General features: G+C 39.5%; 1 pseudogene across 1 annotated transcript; it reads left to right on the forward strand.

Annotated features, from left to right (window-relative positions):
* The first annotated feature begins 1507 nt into the window (after positions 1–1507).
* On the forward strand, positions 1508–5138 carry LOC101387741 (methyl-CpG-binding domain protein 3-like 2B; annotated as a pseudogene). The gene is made up of 2 exons (XR_015551394.1): positions 1508–1581; positions 4399–5138. The product of XR_015551394.1 is annotated as a methyl-CpG-binding domain protein 3-like 2B (transcript).
* Positions 5139–19103: the final 13965 nt, after the last annotated feature.

Consider the following 19103-nt stretch of genomic DNA (forward strand, 5'->3'; position numbering starts at 1 on the left):
TGGTTAACTAAAAGGGAAGATGGTTCAAGAGCAAATCTCCCAAGAAAACCATAGGGTCAATGACAGTGGAAAATTCAGGGTAGAATTAGAAGACACATGGACTGTGATTACAAGGGGAGTAGACAGAACGTGGGGAGGAATAGATATCAGAAGTGAAAATACACAAACATGTTCCAAGTTGATGAAAGACATCAATCCACAGATTCAATTGATTCACGATTCCCTAAGCAGACTGACTACACAGGGAATATTAATGAACCAAAGCTTGGTCTAAAAACCAAAGTTAATGTAAAGGATTTTAGGGACTATAGAGGCCAAATAAGCAAGAAAACATCCAATTGGTGATTTCTAACGATAAAGAAAATAAGATAGACATCAACAGAGCAGCATTTTTAAAATGCTAAAAGAAATCTCACATCAAACCAGAATTCTACACCCAGCAGCAATAGTGCCCCACATGAAGATGTTCTATAAAAACTTAAAGTGAAACTTTTCATTGTTAGTAGCCTTGAATTAGACAAAATACTGCAGTGAGTTATCACATCCAAAGGAATATGATCCCAGGTTAAAAACCAGGAATGCAAGAAGGACTGAAGAGGAAAGGAAAGGATAATTTATAAATAAATATAAATGAATTTTATTTTGTGAAGTAATTCTAGAAATCTCTCATAGGGATTAAAATATATATGGAATAAAATGCATGAAAACAGTAATACAAATGTCAGGAAGCTTAAAAATAGAATTGAAAGTGTTGAAGGTATTAGCATTTGGGGGAGGAGGTAAAAGTAATTATTCATATTAGACTGTATTAAGGATTCAGGATTTAAACATTAGTGCAATTAAACAAAGATTTTTATATGATTTCAACGAGTAAGTTTATAGAGGAAATAATGGAATAATAAATGAGTTAAATCAACATCAGTGAAGTAAAGAGAGTAAAGGAACATTAATTATTCAGGTCAAAGGGAAGGGAAAGAGTAAGACGGTTGAAATAATAACAAGTTTACTGGAAATTACCTGAGATGTAAATGTACAAAATACTAAATTCTTTTTAATGGCTGTGTGATATATTCTAGAGACTTGTTAATAAATATTGTGGACATTCTTTATTGATAAACGTTTACACAGTCTCTAATTTTTCCTATTAAACCATAAGTTGTATGGATATTTTTGTACATATAAACTTCCATTCCTATTTTTACAGAAGGTATCCAGTGGAAGAAAAAGGAAATATTAAAATGTTGATAGAAACTGCAAATAATACCTCCCCACACAATTGTATTAAATGTTTTTATCTACCAACAGTATCTGACAGTGTCAATAGCCCAACATTTTTGTGTTTAGGTATAAAGCTTTAGGAATCTCTCAAATCCCATTGATAAGAGACAGGATGTCTCCCCTGGATTATCCACTGATTGGATTATCCACTCCCTTCTGCAATAAAAGGGGAATCAGAGGCAGAACTCACTGCATTTTCCAGCAATCCACTGGCTGTCTGCACATCAGGAGTGAGGTCAGCAGGACAACTCTGCAGCCATGGAGGAACCTGCATCGGCCTGTTTTCCAAGCCAGCCTATTCTGGTGAGTGTGGAATCCATACAGATGGCAAGAGTGTCCATTTGTACACTTGGTCCTTCTGTGAAACCTCTCTAAGTGAGCAGGCAGTAGCTCTTAAAACAAGAAGATACCTTATTGAAAGTTGTTTCCTAGGTGTTAATGTTTGTTAAGTAATGATCAAGGTGTTGTACTTTTCTGCATAGGGAGCTTTCTTGGGATAATAGGCCAGACATTTGTTTTGTTTTGTTTTTAACCAACAACATCACTGGGAAGTGGAAGTAATACTCAGCTCTGCACTGTATACATTGCTTCCGTCTCTGGAAAATCTTTTACCCACAATGTGATTGGTCTTTTTTAAAAAATATTCAGTTCTGTGCTCAAATATCACCTCATCAGTTAGTCCTTCCCTAATCTCTTCATCATCAATAATTGTAGGTGGGCGGCCCCATGCTGTAGTAGCCGCTAAGTGCACACGCTCCTCTGCTGGTGGCCTGGGTTCAGATCCTGGGCAGGCACTGAGGCACCACTTGTCAGGCAAAGCTGTGGTGGCATCCCATATAAAGTTGAGGAAGATGGGAACAGATGATAGCACAGGGCCAGTCTTCCTCAGGAAAAAAAAAAATGAGGAGGATTGGCATAGATGTTAGCTCAGGGCTGATCTTCCTCACAAAATAAATAAATAAATGAAACAATTGTAGGTAATTTCTATCCCTTTATCCCTCCTTGCTGTTCTTCCTCCATCCCTCTCTGTGTCTCTGTATCTCTGTGTAGCCCTTACTGTTTATTACAGGATCTAATTGTACCTAACACTATATTACACATTGATTAGTCCCTTTATTAACTCATTCCTTTCTCCAAGGTTAAAAAAAACAGGGGCAGTGACTTTTAAGTTAAATTCTGGATCATGGGTTTTAGTACATAACTTGGCTTATAATAGGTGCTCTATAAATGGGAGGATCAACTAATTTTCCCTCCAAACTGGGACATGTTGGAGAATGAAAGGGATGGTATTAATGATTATGGCAGGACAACAGGGATGAAGTGACATTTATGACTTCACTTGTAAAAAGTATCTGAGGGGGCCGTCCCAGTGGCACAAGGGATTAAGTGCACGTGCTCTGCTGAGGTGGCCGAGGGTCTGCCGGTTCGGATCCTGGGCTTGCACCAAGGCACTGCTTGTCAAGCCATGCTGTGGCAGCGTCCCATATAAAGGAGAGCAAGATGTGCATGGATGTTAGCCCAGGGCCAGTCTTCCTCAGCCAAAAAAAAAGAGAGGATTGGCAGATGTTAGCTCAGGGCCAATCTTCCTCACACACACACACACACAAAAAGTATCTGAAGACAGAAATGAGAGATTATAAAGGAAGGGTGCACTGATTAGGTTTACATTTTAAATAGATTATTGTGGCTAGAGTCTTATAATGGATTACAGACAGAAAGGATTTGCAATATTAGTGATAACTTATTGCAGTACACCATAAAACAGATTCTATCCTTGTATTACTGCAGTCAAGTGAATTTGTTTGAAAATTTTAGAGAGTATTTTTTGGAGTTTGAAAAATTTCTTTCGATAAATATATTGTGCACTCTCTAAGGGCAAAGCAATGAGTGAATACGGCAGTGTAAAACATTACAGTCCACATTAGTCTTCACTTCATGGAGTATCTAATTTAGTGAGAAAAACACTATGAGAGAAATAGATGATAATACACTTACAATTAAAAATTTTAAAAATTAACAGAGAAAATGTGACATTACATGGCTGGATCAGGAAAGGTCACTCTGTGGAAATGGTATTTTGTAGGAATCTGAAAGGTGCTCAAGAATTATTCAAAAGTGCAGAATCTTTGGGTGGATTCAGGAGGGTGGACGGATGGTTCATTGATGTACCAGTGTGGGGTGGCAGGGTGTCCAAAATGACACTCAGGTGTAGACAGGATATCAGTACCAACAAGTGAGATTAGGGGACCCTGAGATATGGGTGATTATTTGGAGAACTGGTTGGTTCAACTTGGGACCTGCTCACTGTGAGCTGAGTCATCGAGTTATCACTGATGTGGTGAGTGGGCAGATGAGTATTTTGGTCTCAGGGTTGAAGCCAGATCTGTGCTAATTCTATGGGCATTTCTAGTTCACTAATGGTATTTGAAGCCAGGGAAATGGATGGGATGACCTAGAAGAGGGTGTGGATGTGGAACAAATGTGAGAGCAGGATTGACTTCTAAGAAGCATCAATTGTTGTGTTAAATCAGATGGTGGAGCCCAGATTAACAGGGAGGAGTAGGAGGAGAGAGGAAGAGTCAGGGGAGGAAAAATGGTTATTTACAGTGGGTAGAACTGTGTGATGGGAATATGGCGTGTGTGAGTTATTTACTTATGAACAGGAGAATATTTGAGTGATGATGGGACGTGGGTGTGCAAGTGAAGTGAGCATCAAATTGCTGAGAGGAATGTGATTTCATTAGAGATGAGGCACTAAATTACTATGCTCTGGGCACACAAGCATCTAGTTTTCATAGTCCTTTCTGCCCTTGACTCATATCAGCTTGATGTCCCAGGATCTAGTTCTCAGTGTGTGGTGGCTGTGCCAGCAGCATCAGCAGCATCCGGGAACACTTAGAAGTGCAAATTCTTAGCCCTCCCCAGGCCTCCTTGGGTGGAGGTCCAGCAATCTGTGTTTTAAAAACCCTCCAAATGATTGTGATGCACAGGGCAGTTTGAGAGATATTTCTCCAGGATACAGGAGGGTGGAAGATCCAAATGAGGTGAGAACATTCTCCATGGCTGGCAGTCTGCATCTCCCATTTTATTCAAATTTCACATTTCATTTTGTTTTCACAGGGGAAGCTCAAAAGAAATATGATGCCCCAGACTTCAGAGAAGAAAAGACAGGTCCATTTATCCAAGACCAAGATGAGACATCGTGAAAGGTCTGCACTTCCTATAAGACTCACCAGCTGCATTTTTAAGAGGCCAGCTGCATTTTTAAGAGGCCAGCTACAAGGATGACTTCCTACCCTGGCACTGAGGTCAGGTACAGTCAACGGGAGGAGACCTTGCAGAAGTCCCAGTAAGTCTGCGCACACAGGAGACTGCAGGGACTCCAGGCCTACAGCAGTGAAGGAGAACTTTTAAGTACTTTTGATATCACAAATACCTTAAATATAATTGCACCAGGTGGTCCAGGTGAATCCCTGGGCTGTGCTGGTGCTGGGTATCTAGACCCCAGCCTCAAGCCCACTGCCACACAGTCTTCAGACTGGGCAGAGGCGATCCCAGGAGTGGGTCTCGGTCTCCTCCAGCCACTCTACAGACAGCCCGTAACTTATGGGGACATCCGCAGACAGAGTCAGAAAGTGAAAAATGCAAGGGAGAGAGGGGCTGAGGCCCTGAGGGCAGCCAGGTTTGCCAGGGAGGCAGAGAGAGCAAGGAGCCAAGAACGATGTTCTGATACCTGATGGAAAATACGAGAAGGTCATGCTGAAGAAGCCAAGAAGTGTGGCCCTGGGGAAGTGTTTCCCCACGAACAGCCCCCAGTTTCACTCGCCTCATTTAATGTCAACCGTGCTTCTTGCTCTGACCTGTGATGCTTTGTCATTTTATAATTGTAGTTCATTAAACTCTTTTAAGAGACATAAATGTGAAGAGTAGACAGTTGTGTGGGTGAAAGATCGGGTTTCCTGTGACAGGAAAGAAGATCTTTACTTGTCCTTGTATACTGCAATTTCTGCTTACCATGATTCTTATTCACTTTTATATTAAAGGTAATTTAGCCTAAGGGATCATTTAGTGTTTTTAGTTATATATATTTTTAGAATACGTGCACTCACAAAAAGATGATACTTAATGTAAAGAGATTATTTTTTAAATTTAAACTAATTTGATTCTATAAAGTCTTACTTTACCTAAGCTTGCTTTTATAGCTCATTCTAACATAAGTTGTATCCTTTTTTCCCCAAATACTAACTCAAATACAAGACGTTTTTATATAATTTAATTAGCCCTTAGACTACCGGTTACAGCCTTATCTGTTACCTAAAATTACCTCGGTAATTTTTTAAAATAAAGTTCACCTTTGATTCTTAACAAGGAAAATGTTGTCTGGGAGCATTTTGTCTTTGGGATGCTTGTCTTCCTACATATCGAGATGATGGGTGCATTGCAACAGAATGCTTGGGAAATCAACACAGTTGTTCAAACCTAGTGGGAAGTAACTCTGTTCTCCTGTTATTGGGTCGCTTCTCGAAAACTATGGATGAATACAGCTCTGCCTTCCTGTCCCACATTCTGTCCTTTCTGTCATTATTTTTCCTGTATGTCTTGCTTTTCTTGTTCACGTTCTCTCTCTTCTGCTGTCTGCTATTCTCTTACCATAAATATCCATTGTTAACCAAGAGAATAAAATAAAAACTATATTTAAAAATAGTAAAATGAATGGAGTTAATCAATATGGTAAAAGAATCTGGTGAAATATCAGTGACTTCATATATTGGGCCAGAAAAGAACATCTGTTTTCACCTGTTTACCTACTGAATTAAGCCAAATACATATAAGTCTGTGGGCTTCTAGATTGAGGAACTTTTTAGGGGGTGGGTGGAAGGAGAGAGAAGCATAATATCCTCAGTGCAGACTCACAGGCCCTCTTTTGGAAATAGTTTTAACTATTAAAAACTCTCCAAACCTCCCGTTCTCCTAGTGATTTGGATACTTATTCTGTATGTGCTCCCTTCTCCTTCGAAAATGAACTAGGATTCCAGTGATCTGGCCTGCTAGCCAGATGCTTGAGAGGAAACCCTGGGAGCCATTTGTGATGGTTCTCAACCACCCTTGTATATTAGAATCATTTGACAAGTTAAACTATATAGACAATAGGGCTCTAACCTCAGAGATTCTGATTCATCAGAGACCCAGGTATAAGTACATTTTGTACAACCTTCCAAGTGTTTCTAATATATGGTCAAGTTTGAGAATCACCAAGCATGAAAAGATATTAAAATATTAGAAAGGATTTCAAACCTTTAAAGCGAGTGTTGCATTCCCATTTCCACACCGATTTGAGAGCCTCACTAAGTCAGAGCAAATCCATTTACTGTTATTCTGATAATTTGTGAAATTCAGCTAGTAAAACACACACTAGAATGGCGATGTGGACATTTTCTTTATACCACAGAGATCTGGGCTTCATAGAAATATGTGTATTTAACTTGGGCAGCCAAGACTTTGAGTGGCTGATAGTTCATGTGACCATGATGTTGACTTAAAGCGAATTATGCATTTATAGATGGTGAGTACAATTTGCCAGTAGTTTGCTCAGGACAAGTCAATATGTAAAAATCAAAATCGGTTATAAGAGATTTAGTATCTGAATTGACCACTTGAGGGATATTTTCTGACATTCAACACATTTAGTATTAAAGAAAGGCATGCTCAACTGAGATTCAGAAAAAAAGGAAAATTTTTAATGCCGTGACCTATGAGTTATTAAAACATATAAAGCTGCATTAATTAAAAATGTTGATCCTGTTAGGGAAATAAGAAAATAGGTGAAACGAAGAGAGCAGAGAGTGTAAGAACTAAATTCATATGTGTGTGGGATGCCCAGCTCCAGTTCTGCAATAGGGCTAATGGTCACTTCCCCAGCCAATTCACAAAAAAATTGCAAAATAGTACACAGAATTTCTATACACACCTCACCATGTTTTAGTTATCACATTGCATTTTGAAAAGTAGCATTTTAAATTAGCGGGTATCTAACGAATAAATAGAGCTGGTACATTTAGGTTCGTATTTGGAAAAATATCTACCACACAACATTTTGAAAAATGTTGCGAGAGTCTTAAGTATATTCTATGTCTGCCCCTTCTCATGCCCAGTTCACAAGATGATGACGGTATGAAACTCACCTGGACTTCACAGTATCTGGAAAATTTATTTTTGCCAAGTTGAGAGGAATTAAGTTTGATTTCTAAGAATGAAAAATAGAAGAGAAGCTGGAGAGGGTTACTTCCTCAAGGTCAGGAAATATTTGACCTTACAAGATGAAAAAACGTCTCCCCATTTTTCTTCTCACATTCCTGTAGCATCAAGTATCTAAACCTGAGACAGGATCAAGTTTTCTAAAAAAAAAAAAAAAATGTTTTGGAGACCCAGGGAAACAGAGTAGCATTAATGAAGAATGTTTACCTTCAAATGTTCCTGAATATTTCTCTCAAACTCCTTATACCATCTCTATAGACTATTACCTATACTAGCCACGGTCCCTGTTTTATTATATAAAACAGTGTAACCTATCACCAGCATTGGTGGGCAAGAATTCTTGACATGATTTTTATGGCGTGTCCCCTGCCACCTTTTTTGACTACTGTTGTAGGTTGGGCTAAGGCAGTGGTTCTGGAACTCTGGTGTGCATCAGCACCGCCTGGAGGGCTTGTTCAAACACGCTGCTGGGTCCCATCCCCACAGATTTCAATTCAGTAGGTCTGGGCTGGGGCCTGAAAATTTGCATTCCTGACAAATTCCCAAACATTCCACTCTCCTGGCTGACACGGATGCTTCTGCTTCTGAAGCAAAGACAACTCTTACCCAACTTCATTAGTCTCTTCTCCTACCTGAAAGTGAAAATATCCAGTTATCAACTTGCACTCATTTCCTGACAGGACCATTTACAGAAGAAACCCTTGCTTCCTTAGCTTTCCTCAAAGCCACGTGGCATGAGGCCAGACCCTTCAATAAGGCCCTTCTAGCATCTTCTTACTGAGACACCGAAGCTTCCCAATGGGAGGTGCACTTTGCTGCAGCACATTAATAAACCTAACACTTTGGACGTCATATGCATTCCTGGTGGTCCGCAGGCACTGGGCTTTATCAATACTTACCCGTGCGTTCTTCCTCTTCATGTGTGAAGTTTGACTTTCCCTTACTTGGAGCCAAACCAGGTTGAGGGGTACGAAGGTAGCTTCCAATTGGATAGGTCCAATAATTTAGGGGTGGTCAGTCAGTGGCGTTCATCCTCATCTGTGGAATGGAGCAAACAGTTCATAATCAAACCAGCTGAATGTATACGCTCCACCTATCCATTGGCAGTGGTGCCCAAGACGTTTCTGTGGACTGACAGCATCAGAAATATTTAGAGATAATTGTTGAAAATATAAATCCCAAAGTAAATCTCAGACCCAGTAAAACGAATTTCAGAGAAGTTGGGACTCAGAATCTGATGTTTTCAGAAAAACGCTGGGTGATTTCATTCAGCATACAGGTTTGGGAGCCACTGATAAGGACAGCTGGACTGAAGAGATAAGAGATTTTCCTAAGATATTAAGAGCTTAAAAATTATCTGAGTGTATGTTCTTTGGGAGAATTCTTAACAGTAACAGCCTGCTGTGCACAGAGGCAATAATTCTCCAGTATCATAGAGAGAATCAAAATGGGAATAGAAGACTAACCTGTTCATACAATGTCCACATCTAGGACAGGGACTGGATAAATGGGAAAAGTCAACTGTTATGCTGTTACGATTCCCATTTGTTTCCTGGGTTTTAATTTGATAATGTGCACAGGCTTCTCTAGCTGCTTAGTAACGTTTCCAACTATGGATGGCCTTGGGCTTTGATTGAAAACCCTGGTCTATTAGGCTGTTATTGCAGAATGAGTTAAGACTCTAAGGTGTGGACTACTTTCAACATTCACTGTTATTTTTTTAAAGCAACCAATAAAAGAGAAAAATCAATTGTAGGCCTGGTGTCACATTTCGGTTCTATGACCTGTTTTCTTCCTGGCATCTTTGCTCACTTCGGTAGGTTTTCTCTAGAATTTCACATCATATTCTAAGGAACTGGTTCAATTTTGCTGCAACTAACTCTGTTCTGATTTTTGAAGGCTGTTACTCTATTTGGACTTACCGTTGCAATCTTCTGTGCCGTTTGTAAAATTCTCCCTTCCAGGACATGATATACATCCTGTGTCAGTGGTAGATCCATAACCCTTTGTGATGTTATTGCACGTTGCATTTGGGGGACAAGTAGTGGAGACATTTTCACAGTCACAACAACAGTTAGAGTGGAGGAGAGGATAGGAACTCTGTTTAGACCCTGGGCTGCCTCAAGTCAACTTGAGTCTTGGTTACTTGAATCCTTTTATGTGCTGAGTGTGACACTCGGCAAGTGGTACTCACTTTGTAAACATTTGTTCAATGGATGATCAATGAACATGATTGGTGTTGCCAGATTATGTTATTAGAAAAAAAAATTTTCTTTCAGCAGGGACTCAAACTCTTTTGGAAAACATTGGAGCAATCCTCTTGAACTGTCCTACTCAAGGTGTGGTCTCTGTACCAGCAGCATCAGCATCACCCGGGAGCTTGTTAAAAATGCAAATTTCCTGGCTCCACCCTAGCCCTACTGAATCTAAGTCTGGGTCCTGGGCTAGGAATCTGTTTGAACAAGCTCCCCCGGGGATGACGATGATGCTCAGGCTTGAGAACCTCTGCATCTCAGCTGCTTCTAGAATAAAAGAGTTCTCTGATGAAAACCCTAAGAATTTTTAATAAGACGATTTAGAATTTCTTGACCTTTATTTCATTTTTTTACATCAACTCAGTGAGGTGTCATGAGTCACCCTGTCACTATTTAAAGCCATGGTTTTCCATCAGCCAAAATTCCCAGGTTTATATTGGACTTCTTAAACCTCAGATTGTTTTCAGCACCAGTTCTATTTCTAGTTCTTCCTTCTTTATCACCTCACCAAACCTATGACTCATTTTCTCTCTCCTCATGAAGCTTTCTCTCTAATCCCCTCCATCTCCTCTCCTTTTCCCAAGATCCAAGTCCCTTTCATATCTTCTTATCCATTGTCCGATCTCACACCCTTTCTCCATCATCTCTGGAATCAGATGGCTATGATTCAGGGGGCAGATTTATTTGTATAAGATTTAATTTTTAAATTACTTTTAATTTCATTAGTTGTGATATTGAAACTTTTGTATTTAATCCAAATGAGATAAAATTATAAAGAAAGAGATTCATCCTCTAACATATGATAAAGTAAATAAAAATTTTTAAAAATGTGTGCCAAAACATGCATCTAAATTGTTCACCTGGGAGATTATCTACTCATTTGAATAAAATCACTCCATATAATATCTTTTAATTCTTTTCTCTTCCTTTTATTTTCCTTTTTATTTTTCTGGTCTTCTTCCTTTTTTCCTCCCTCTTCACACCTATACATTTTGTCCTTGGACTTTATTACTGAGAAAGACAAGAAAATTCACCTCATTTTCACTTTTTCTTCCAAATGGTATTTTTGAAAAGAAATAAAAGACATACCATCTTCAACTGAAGAAGAAACAACACTTTGAATACCATTTTGTATGATTTCTGACATTTCACTTTGACCAACCACCTGGGGAAAGGATGAAATGATCTGAATCCATTGAGCGCCTATGTAAGCCCTGAGTCCTGAACTCACTAACGCATTGCTTCTGCAGGCCTCTGAAGAAGTGTTCTTCATTGCTGGTGTGCAATAGAGAAGTCATCTTATTTCCAACATTATGATCAGTGTTTGAGTCGGAGGAAATAGAAACAACACTTATTGTGCACTTATTCTGGCGAGTACTGAAATAGGCAGTTTACTGGTGTTATCTTACTTAATCATTGAAGCAGGCCTCTTCATACAGTAACTCTTAAAGCCATTTTAGTGACCAGGAAAATGACGTTCAAAGAAGGGAAGTCACTTGCCCCTGGTCTCCCAGCTTGTAGATTGCAGGACGGATAGAGTCTGGCATACTAGGGAAAAACCTTCATGGAGGCTATTACAGCACCATGTTTCAATGTGCACGCGCATCATTGTGGACACACAACAGCAGTTGTAATGGGGTCTCATTTTAGGTTTTCCCAGGAGAAACTACTGATGGATAATTCTGGTCTTTAGATTCCATGTAATTTTCAAATTATGTACAAATATTTTGCACCCTCTTATCTTCCTTATCAGCTATAAATCCATATCCTTTCTGAATCTAAATCAGCTTCCATTTTAGCGAGTAATGGAATACTCAAATGCAAATATCGTAGATTTACTTTCCAATGAAAACCTATACATGCTCATTTCATTAAGGTGTTATTTTTAGGGAAAAAAAGAATTATATTCAAGTAGACAAAAGAGCCATATATATTCTGCAAAATATTGCAAAAATGTTACCTATTGTAGCTGCCGCTCTCTGGCCGCAGGAAGTGAGGAAACAGTGAGATTCCTCTCTTCTGGTTATAAAGAGTGAGTATCGGAAGCATTTGACGGGTCATGATTTTTACATAATGGAAACAATGGACAAAATGCCATTTTGCATTATTTTGTAATAAAGTTATTTATTAATAAAGGAGTGAAGCAATCTGCCTTATCTCATTTTGCCATGAAGAATCTAGTTAAATGAAGCTTTGATTAAAATAATGCCTATCACTACTAAGCATTTATCACACATAAGGCATCCCACAAAATGTCATTCAGATGTTCTATTTATTTTATTGCATTTCCTCAAAATAGCCATATCATGTAAATATTATCATTCCCATTTCAAGTTGAGGAAGAAGCAATCTAGAGAGGTTCTATGTTCTCCCAAGGTCATCTCTTGGTATCTATGGGAGCAGAGGTTCAAACTCATGATTGTCTACCTGTAGATCAAATAGCATTGGCCTCCATTCTCTGTATGATATTCTGTTCATTACTTAAGAAGCTCACTTACCATCTCTATGCCACACTTTCTCCATCGGAAACAGGTTGAGGACAATGTTTGTCTTTCTTACCTCCAAATGGTTGTAGGATAATATAAAATCACACACAGGGACTGTGTTGAAAACCCAGTGCTGTAGAAATGCAAGAGGTACTAACCACTTCCTTCACCAGCAACAAACCTTGGGTTGAACACTTTTGAATCTCAATGAAAGCAAGAAAGCAATAGAGTCCTGAGAGGGAACAAAGATAATTTAGATTAATAGCTGGCATCCACAAATGCCTTCTGGGTCTTGGAGTCGGCCTGGGGTTGACCTTTTTTGCCATCCTGCACATTGCAGAGTTCAGTACTATCTCTTAGTTTCCGCCAAACCAGGTGCAGAAGTTCAATTAGGGAAATACAGTGTGCCACTGGCATAACTCCAAGATTTCCACTCTAGCCAACGGCCTTTCACATTTTTGATGGTGGAGAGACCATTATAAGAGTGGATAATTGGCCCTTGGGAATCAGATTCGATGTTTATTAATGGACTGTTTCCTAGGAGTTTCATAAGTATTGCCAAAAAAAAAGCAAAACACGAAAGTTGGACAGAAACTCAAGAGTGAAACAGAGTCAACAATTAGAGGTGTATTCTTATTTAGTTGTGATTGTCACCAATGTCACATTTTAATGACATAGGATTTTAAGGTGCATGTAAGATTAAGTCTGGTGGCTAGTACTTGTGAAGTCTCAATTTTATGATGCCATCTTTGCCATTATTATTTCCTTGACCTTTTCCCTCCCCTCACCTTTACCTCGACACAAACACATACACACACACACAACCACCACCACCATCAACAAAGGGGCGCATGGATGACACAGGATGGATAAGGCGATGCTGCAGCTTAGCAGACTAAAAGAAGATGAGATGATAACAGTGATCTGAAGACAACTGTCTTTTAGGTTCAGCAGTTTATCTGCAGGCTTGAACTGCACGTTAGATCATTTTCTCCTTGGAGAGGGAATAAGCTGTTTAAGCCCTTACCCCAGAAAAGCAGCACTCCTCTTGTAGCCAGAGATTTGAGAGCTGTTTCCTGACAAAAGTCAGAGACACACCTGATCCCTTATTTCTCCCACCTGTTTCATAGAATCTTCAGCGATGATGGTCTAGTCATGTAAAACAATACACAATTTTCCTTATTACCAAAATTGCATGATCATTTTAGCAGAAAATCAGGTAAGCAAAGAGAAAAAAAAATGAAAACTGAGTCAACTGTAAGTTCATCTTTCAAAGATATTCCCTATTAATATTTTGGTGCTTTGTCTTCCAGCCAATTTTCCTCTTATGTAGATAAACATAAAAATTTCATTTCACAACGTTGGTATCCTATAATAGCTAAACTTAGTTTTTGCTCAAAAAATAGACTCCGATTTGATTTTTAATGTCTAGAGTACTTAATTTGAATTTATTATAATAGCTTTAACCAGCATCCTATCAACAGACACTTAAGAGTTTGGAAAATTTTCAATATTATAAATCAGCTTACATGGAAGTTCTTCTTTGGTTCATCATGAATTGGACAAGGTCCCATTTTTCTCAGACAACAGTGGGGAAGGGCAAGTCGGACCTGATTCCAATCACCTTGTGACGGCCTTTTCCCCAGTTAAGGACTCTTGAATCACAAATATCTCCAAAATTTCCAGCATAATATTTAGAGCTCCGCATACCACTATCTCTGTCTCCTCAAACAGCCCAACAGCTTCACCAGCTCCTGTGGCCCCAGAAAAACCACAGTGACACCAGGGACCTCTGCTACAGCAACCAGTTTTTCTGGAAACCACTCCAACCTGGAAGGAAGAGAATAAATCCCCCTTTTTCTGCCTCTGTTTTATGTTTCCTGTGTGACATGAGCTCTGCCATTTATACTTGTATGACTTTCCAGGGCTGCTGTAACAAAATAGCACAAAGTGGGTGACTTAAAACAAAGGAAATTCATTCTCTCCCAGTTCTGAAGCCTAGAAATCTGATATCAAAGTATCAGCAGGCCCTTCCTTGACTCCCCCAGCTTGCGGTGGTGGCCACTAATCATCATTGTTCATTGGCTGCAGCTGAATCAGTCCAATCTCTGCCTCCATCATCAAATGCTGTTTCCTCTCCAACCAGTCATATTGGATTAGAGTCCACACAAATGACCTCATCTTAACTTGATCACATCTGCAAAGACCCTCTTTCCAAATAAGGTCACATTCATAGGTTCCAGGGATTAGAACATCCACATGTCTTTTGGGAGACACAATTCAACCCATAGCAATAGCCTTGCTCCAAGTTAGGAGAGGAGGGTTTGAGTGTGGGAGACCATAAGTTTATGAGGTGGTTGCAAAACCTAGAACCCCCTGCCTCAGCCAGAGTCTCGTGTGTGTGTGTGGTGGTGCATCTTGCAATTCCCAAGTCAGTAGCCATGTAAGCCTTTCATTTTTTTATCTTAATATATTTGATTTAACCCAACATCTCCAAAGAATTATCTCAACATGTAGTCAATATATAATTATCATTGAGGTATTATACATTCATATTTTTATATAAAATCCTTGAAACCCATAGTTTATTTTACATTTACAGCGCATCTCAATTTAGACCAGCCACATTTTAAATTTTCAATGGTGACATGTAGCTAGAGGCTACCAGATAGGAAAATATGATTTAAAAAAATAGATTTTATTTCATATAACGGCTTACAGTTATAGGTTTACAGAAAAATTAAGTGGAAATTATAGAGTTCTTATATATCCCCTCATCCCTTCCAGCATAGTTTTCTTATTATTAACATCTCATTAGTAATCTATATAACTTATATAACATTATTACTATAACACTATTAACTACAAATTACTAACTTTAGTGTGGTATATTTGTTATAATTCCTGAACCAGTCCAGATACATTATAATTAATGAAAGTCCATAGTTGGAATTAGGGTCACTCTTTGTGTTGTACATTCTATGGGTTTTGACAAATGCATAGTAATATGTATCCGCCATTACAGAATCATATAGAACTATGGTTTCACTGCCCTAAAATCCCCTTTGCTCCAGGGCCATAGAGGTGTGTGTGACCTTTGTCATAGTCATAGATGTTTGGCATGATGGCGAATACAGGGGTTCCTTCCAGCTAGTATCCTCTGCTTTAGGGTGAGGAAAGGGAGGAAATTCTCACAACAGCATTAATAATGGAGGAAACCGATGTTGAGGGTGCAGAAGTGGATCATCACAACACATTGATCCCGGAATGAGCATGGTTAAAAGAACTGAGGAAAAGGAAAGGAGGTCAATTTTTAGAAAATCAAAAATGCAACTTTATTTCTGCATTGATCTTGAGTTACTGATTTGGAATCTTATAAATTCAGCATGACTTTTGCTTCCCCAGGTAGGGCCTCATGGGCTTGTGGTGTTTCTGCACTCATGATTGGTGTGCAGCCCTGCATGAGTCACACATAGAATGTCCTGTGGCTGCCCTGGGCCCTGGGTGTGTGAGGCTGTCCCTCCCTATCTTGCACTTTGGAGGCTGTGATGCTAGAATGTTCTTGTCTGAGCCCTGAGTGACATGGGCCCTTTCTGACACTTGCACCTTACACCTGACATTGCCTCCTCTGATGCAGTTCATTTGCATCACTGCAAATGATGTTCATGCAAATGACTTGTTGACTCAGGATTGGGACCCAATCTGGCCAACAGCAGATGGTCCCTGGAACCTTGTTATCAATGGACATGGATGAAATCATAGTGCTTAGGGCTGCCAAATAAAGGAAATGTGCATACCTCACTAAGACTCTATACACTCGTCCTTGGAGATTACATCCTGTGAGAGATGCATAAACACAGTCTCCTCCTTTCTTCCTTTTCAGGCATCTGAGAATGGCATTAAAGTAGACATGATTTCATGTCTCCCCATACCACACAGCCTTACCTGTGGAAATTTGTACAGTTCCAGCAGTGTTCCAATCTGGGCAGAAATTGCACATGTTGTTTCAGTAAGGACTGCTAGAAACTTGCTCTCTCTCCTACAGGTGTAATTTGGGTTGTCTTTGCCCAGCCCTGAGACCCAAATGAGGGAACCCTCCAGTGCCTTCTGTTCATTGTGCAGGACATTATAGAGATCAACTCCCAGAGATATGTTGGGTAAAAGATTGGGGTTTCTGTTGATTTCCTCAATGGCAAAAACCAAGGCCAGAACATACTGATAGTTCTTGTACTGAAACCTGCTGAGAGGGATGGGGCTACTTAGGGAAAAGACTCAAACCACAATTATCTTCAAATCCAATGCAACCACTTAATGAAGGAAGAATGCCCAGCCAACTCACTCCATCTGTGGCAACAGCTCTCCTGAAGCCCTAGAATTTATAGCTAAATCAAGTAACATCACCTGGGCTCTGGAACATCCTTACTGAATTCCACACACATGGAGAAAAGTGATTAAGTTTATGAGAAAAGTTTAATGAATGGAAAAGCAGATCACATTCAGAGTGCGTTTTGTAAATGCTTCTTTGGTTCAGGATCCAAAATGCTTGTTCATTTGAACACATCATCAAATGCTTCAGAGAACAGCAATAATATCAACATGAGATTGGAGATAGCCCTGGGGAGGAAGAGTAATTACAACTGAAGGCTCTGGGACAAGCAGAGAAGCACGGTGTCTGTGGGTTGAGAATGGTGCAGCAGAAGGCTGGCAATCAAACTGCCTAAACTTCTGCCCCATGAAACTCGTGTATCTGCCACTGTCAACAACCAGGCAGCTAGGAAGAGCTTCAGAGCTCCCATGAAGAAGGAATCACCATAAGTCAGAAATATCGGGGAGAAGTTTGAATGAGTTAAAACGGAAAACACTTAGGAGTCTAAGAGACACAGCCTTGCAAAGTTTACAAATTGAAAATGTGATTACCAAAACTGACTCAAATAGAAAATAAAGAGAGAATATTATACAAATGTTGCCATGTGGTGTCAAGAGAACATCTGAGAAAAAAATTTCCAAATATCCACCAGGCCTGGAAGAATTTACATGGGGCGTTGCCTGCACGCCAACTTGGCCAGGAACAAGGTCTCCTGAGCTGGTGTGAATGGAGAGCAGAGGGCGAAAAGAAAAGCATTCAGCCTCTCATCCTGCAATGAGAACAAGCTCTCCCTCCACCATCCAGGTGCCTGAAGCTGCGGGGACACATGAGTTGAGCTTGACTTCTGCCCCCAGGAGATTCACCCCAGACCTTCCCTGACAACACACGTGTCATTATAAATAACATGTCAATACATTTGAACATTTAGATGAAATTCACAAATTGCCAGGAAAATGAAAGTTACCAAAACTGTCTCAAGAAGAAATGAGAAATCTGAATAGTCCCATATCTAAAGAAGAAACTGAATCCATAGTTTAAAACATTCCCACATTTCATCGTGGCCAACACCTCTGCTGGTAAATTCCACCAAACATTCAGGAGAGAAATAATACACATTGAGTCTAGCTCTTCCAGAGAACAGGAAAAATGGGAAAAACTTTTTGATTCATTTTGTGAGAATAGCTTAACTTTGCTACAAAAATCTTACAAGGTCATTACAGGAAAGGAAATTTATAAGCCTCTTTTTTTCTGGAACTAAAATCATGTATTCCTAAAAAAAATTAACCTTCCAAATCCGGCTATATTTTTGAAGGAGGCCACATCATGACCAAATTTGCTTTATGCATTGCCATTCAGTGTGCTACTTCCTGAAAAAGGAGAAATCATAATCTGGGTAACTGCGGTTATTATCTATTATATATATCATGTATAATCTACTATAAATAGAACTGGTCATGTTCTGTTTGTTGGCCTGGGTGTTGTTAATACATGTGTACACTTTTTGATAACTTATCAATATTTACACTTGGATTTGTGCTCTATTCTGATTGTATGTCATATTTCAACAAATATGTTTATTAAAAAGAGAAAATGAAAGCACAACAACGAATGAAAAACATAACAGTTATCCAATTGAGAAGTGCCCAGAGGACTAACCAGAAAGTTTGGGGAAAACAAACTGAAACAGACCTAACAAGTTAAAAAGCAGAGATATTTAGAGTCAATACAAACCGGAAATTTACCTTATTGAAGGTGAAATTGTAGAGATACACACATGTGCATGTGAGTATTCTATCATGTATACATACATGTATATGATATACATAGGTACATGCATTATATATATGTATGAGCGTTTGTGGACACACATGCACATATGCGTCTCTCTCTATATATATAACTTATAGGGGGTATATATATGTGTGTGTGTGTGTATTTATACATGTACATACGGCTGCTCTGGCGAGGGAGGGAGGGACAGATGTTTACTGACCACCTACAAGGTTTCTCAAACTTAATTTTTCCAACATTTGAAATGTCATTTTTTTAAACTTAATGTATGTTTCAATAATACATTTGTATTTTAATGTGTTATACCAGTATAATCTCAGCATTTTTAATTTGTTCATTAATGGCAGAATTCTCCAGCCTGTATGCATTCTCTTGATGCTGTGATGTAATAGGCTGGGCACTGACAGCCTCCCTTTTGTATTCCAGAGGTTGTGTGAAACCTCAAGTTTGTGGTCTCTCTCTGGCCTGTGGATTTGGACCAAGTTTCTGCACGTGCTCACTAGCTGTCCTCCAAAATTCACTCTAACCACCACTGTTGGGAGCATACACAGGGAAGAAGCCCTAGGGTGGAGGTGTGTGTATGTGAGGCACGCAGAGCACTGGGGGTGCCTAAGGGCCAGCTGGGGAGATCCATGGGTGAGGCATACCCCACAAGTCATGGGAGACTTCTTG

The sequence above is a fragment of the Ceratotherium simum genome, unplaced genomic scaffold, assembly GCF_057802395.1.
Source record: "Ceratotherium simum simum isolate JZ-2026a unplaced genomic scaffold, ASM5780239v1 HiC_scaffold_46, whole genome shotgun sequence".
Lineage (NCBI taxonomy): Eukaryota > Metazoa > Chordata > Mammalia > Perissodactyla > Rhinocerotidae > Ceratotherium > Ceratotherium simum.